A 4,518-nucleotide genomic window follows, 5' to 3' on the forward strand; every position below is an offset into this window, starting at 1 on the left:
CTCATGCTGACGGTGGTGGATCTCATGCTGACGGTGGTGGATCTCATGCTGACGGTGGTGGATCTCACACTTGCAGGTGGTGGATCTCACACTTGCAGGTGGTGGATCTCTCGCTGACAGTGGTGGATCTCACACTGACGGTGGTGGATCTCACACTGACGGTGGTGGATCTCACACTTGCAGGTGGTGGATCTCACACTTGCAGGTGGTGGATCTCACGCTGATGGTGGTGGATCTCACGCTGACGGTGGTGGATCTCAGACTGACGGTGGTAGATCTCACACTGACAGTGGTGGATCTCACACTGAAGGGTGATAGATCTCACATTGATGGGTGGTGGATGTCATATTTTCAGGTGCTGGGTCAATTTGCTCGAGTCTATTCTTAAGACAGAATGGTAGAAAATGCATCTGGGCGGGGAAGGGGAGCAGAAAGGCACTGTGCTTAACTAGCACCCCTCATCCACCATGTTTTCTGACCCTTTCTAGATTGGTTTTGCCCCAAAACCAAATGGAAATGGCCAGAGAGGTCCAAGGAACCTAGTGTTCTGGCTTTGCCTGAGGCTGGGTTAACGCACAAGCACGTTGGGAATATCCTAGCAGGTCTTCCTGGAGAGAGACGGGAATATCCTAGCAGTAACTGGCTGTCTGCAGTGAATGTTGTGCTTGTGATGGCCTATGGGAGCCTGATTTTTGTACTGCTGTTTATTTTGTGAAGAGACAAATAATGCACTTCGCAACAAAACCTAGAAGGCAACCTCACGCCCCTACAGGCCCAATGCTCCCAAGGACTTAAAAGAGGAGATCGATATTCAACTATCCAGGGTTCAGCATACCAAGTATGAACCCCAGCTCCTTGCCGATGATGATACAAGATTACTGCAGCTGGAATCCCAGGGGAATCAAAGTTGCTACAATTATCTGTATAGGATGAAGCTCTAGGTGCCACCCATGCCTCTGAGATCCCATTTCATGCTGAAGGCCGGCACCCCTGTTCTTTACTGGGTGAGAATTCCCACTCCTACCTGCTAGATCTGGGAAACACTAGCTCCTTTGAAGGGTTATGCAAGGTCCTTATATGAGTCAGCCCGTTATGGGACAGGGGTCTTTGGCCAGAGTGAGCATTTGCGGTATCAGGAAGCCTTGAGTGAGCTGGCCACTGTGGTCAAAGACGAATTGGGAGCTCTCAGAGACAACACCAATCAACAGCCAAAGACCTAACTCAGTCACGTGAAATGTCACCAACAACCATTCAAGTCACATACCTCCCCTCCAGTCAGAAGAGCAAACTCCTAAGCGCTGCCTCGGACTGAAGAGCTGTAAGGACAACTACAGCGCGCTGGAGAGTACTCTGTGATGGAGCCGCAGACGCCACCTGTGCAGCCTTCCTGCCGTCTGGCTCAGCAGGCCCAGACTTTGCCAGCCAAAGCTTCTGTTGAGGCCAGAGTTCCTACTGGGTCATTCCCCAGTCCTTTCTTAGGGGCATTGTCAATACTGGCCAAGACCTCACTGTCTCCCAATAGCACTTTTTATGAATTTGAATTCAGATGCCATTAATATTTCTGTTGTTGAAATCTCCATTTGTTTTTTACTTGTAGGGATAAGTCCCGCCCCTTAGGGGGCGTGTTCGCCTAGGGCTAATGTTTACCTATAAATCTGGAGAGCATGCTTACAGCGCTTGCTTCTGCTTTCCTGGTCTCCGCAGGAACGGTGGTTCTGTAAGTCTATTTCTCCATTAAAGCTGTATATATTTTTACAATCTGTCTGCATTGTTACATTTACTATAATTCACCTACCCTCTTCAATGCTGTTTAGTCCCAAAGGTGTAAACTGAGGCAAGATGTCTTCTGTGTCTACCCTACCTTACTCAGTTGAATAGAAACGTTTTGATGGGTGGGAGAGTCAGGTTGGACCCCATGAGGGAAAGGGGAATGAGGAAGTGGGGAGAATGTCCTCTGAAATTGCGGTGCTCCATTTAAACCAGGTGTGTTGAGACGTGAACAGAACTTTTCCTGAAGTGGAAGGATCTGCCCTGCCCTCACCCAATACTGCTATGACAAGTAAATAGGAATGTCCTGGCACTTGGTATAACCTATCCAAGATGGTAGACAATGGGAAGTGGTTCCCTCTAATGTTACTGCATTAGTCTCAGTTCACAAATGATTTAACAAAATTAATTACTAAACATTAAAAAAAGAAGAAGAAAGAGGAGGGGTTTATTTGGGGCTTACAGTTCAGTTCCAGAGGAATAAAAGTTCATTACCATCAGTAGGGCAAACAGGAAGAACATGGCTTCTCAGCAGCGACTGAGAGCCAATATCTCCAACTGCAAACAGAGCAGAGAGAGTGCAGGGGGAGTGGCGCATGGTATTTGAAACCTCAAAGTCCACTCCCAGGGGCATACGTCTTCTGGTAAGAGCACACCCCCGAAGCCTCCCCAACAGTGTCACCAACTAGGGACCAAGTTCTCAAATGCTTGAGACTATGGAGACCATCTTGCTCAAACCAACACACAGGTGTAGATCACTTAATCCACAGATGTTTGTTGATTGCACATCAGACACTTTTTTAAAGCCTTGGCTGTTTGTGGCACTTTAATTTTTCTGGCGTATTGCATGAGTTTGGGGACCCAAACTCTGGTCCTTATCCTTGCATTGCAAGTGCTTTTAGCTGCTGAGCCATCTCTCTGGGCCTCACGATTTTCATTTGCTTACACAGTTTCTGAAAAATGGTGGGAGGCTAAAAGAGGACAAGAAGTGTTTGCCCGGGAGAAGGAAGAGCGTCCGGATGACAGGCTACCACACAGCAGCTGGTGCTCCTAGCAGGATGCGGGCTTGTCCTTTCATTGTCTTTTAAACCTCCCCCTCCTACTTGTCTGTGGGAAATTAGAAGATCATTATTATTGGAAGACACCTGCTCCACATAAAGAGCCTGGGGTTTGCAGCAATCAGCAATGAGAGGAGCCTTGTAATTGGCTCATAAGAATGGCAAGGTGTAGAAAGCAGTTAAGGCTTTTTCAATTCACATGTGCCATTAGTGGAAACTCATTAAAGATATGAGCAAAGTAAAGTGTAAATAAAGAGTCCCATTCTCTGTAATTACAACCGTACATCTCCTGCCTGCTTCCAGGGTTCAGCTGAAAATCTTCCTCTACCAAGGCCACTAGGTCCATGCTCTGCGTCCTCATTTACATAGGTTCTCAGAGTATTTTGTATCCATAAACCTGAAGGCATGTTGGTGATGTGGCCTACGGATAGACAGCAGTGGTTAATGTTCCCTAAATGTCAGGGGGTCCAAGCCAAACTTCTCTGAACCAGCTTGAATGGTGTTGTAGCATTGAGCCCTGTTGCGGAGGCTTCTTGGATGTATGATTCCTGCTATGTGATGTAGGCCTACGATCCTGTAGATTATGTTCCTGTGATGCAAACACCAAGGGGAAAAGATCATCAGGGCTTGGGAGCTGCCAGAATTGCCAAAACAAAGGAGCTTAAAGATCAAGGAAATACAGTACGTCAAGGAATGAGGTGATCACTGGCGCCCTTCTCTGACCTCTGCATGTATGGGCACACACATGCATGTAGCATACACATATTGAGGCACACAGACCAAAAAGCACAGAAAAGAACATGGTGTTCTACACTTTTGCACTAACTCTTTCCGGCAAGACACCAAAAACAAAGGTCTATTCATGCAGATAAGGCACCAATGAGAGACCAAAGTATGATTCCACCAAGGTCTAGCATGACAAACCAGTGAGTTTACCAAGCTTCTAACACAGAACCTGAGTGAAGGGTTACTTATAGACCCTTCAAACACTATATCCACCACAAAACACTACCCCATCACAGAGGACCTCGTGGAAGATGCATCATGGAGTCCCATTTACAATTAACCTTACACATCTTACATAGGCTAGCATCTCTCAAGTTGTCCTGAAGCTGAGGGAAGGAAAGGAGAGCAATGGCTAAACTCTTAGGTGAGGTCCTGTGGTTCCCATCTTCCCTCTACCATGGACTGTCAATCGCTCTATCACCATCATCGTAGACCTGGCTATCACTGTGCTGTTCTGCTCATTAGTTACCATGGCTACTGGGCCAAGGCAGTCTAGACTCCAAGATGGTAATGGCATAAAGATGTTGTGCCCGGAAAAGGGGGTCATAGTTGGTGGGGCACAATTCTGTATTCTGTCAATTACATTTTAAATAAACACTGATTGGCCAGGCAGGAAGTATAGGCAGATCAACCAGACAGGAAGTAGACGCGGGGCGATGAGAACAGGGAAATTGTAGGAAGGAGGAAGCCCATTCTTCCAGTCCAGCCCAGACCACCAAAGAAGCAACATGTGAAAGGTACTGAGCCATGTGGCTAGCAATGATAATTACAATGGGTTAATATAAACTACAAGAGCTAATAAGAAGACTGAGCTAATAGGCCAATCAGTTTTATGACTTATGGTGAACGCTCTGTGATTTTCTTTGGGACTTGCTGGCTGTGGGAACAGGGCAGGACAGAAACCCCA

The 4,518-nt window shown here is 46.9% G+C and overlaps 1 pseudogene; it reads left to right on the forward strand.

Moving 5' to 3' along the window:
- Positions 1–637: 637 nt before the first annotated feature.
- LOC142858207 (protein C1orf43 homolog pseudogene) lies at positions 638–1,356 on the forward strand (annotated as a pseudogene).
- The last annotated feature ends 3,162 nt before the right edge of the window (positions 1,357–4,518 follow it).

This window comes from Microtus pennsylvanicus, chromosome 10 (genome assembly GCF_037038515.1).
Source record: "Microtus pennsylvanicus isolate mMicPen1 chromosome 10, mMicPen1.hap1, whole genome shotgun sequence".
NCBI lineage: Eukaryota > Metazoa > Chordata > Mammalia > Rodentia > Cricetidae > Microtus > Microtus pennsylvanicus.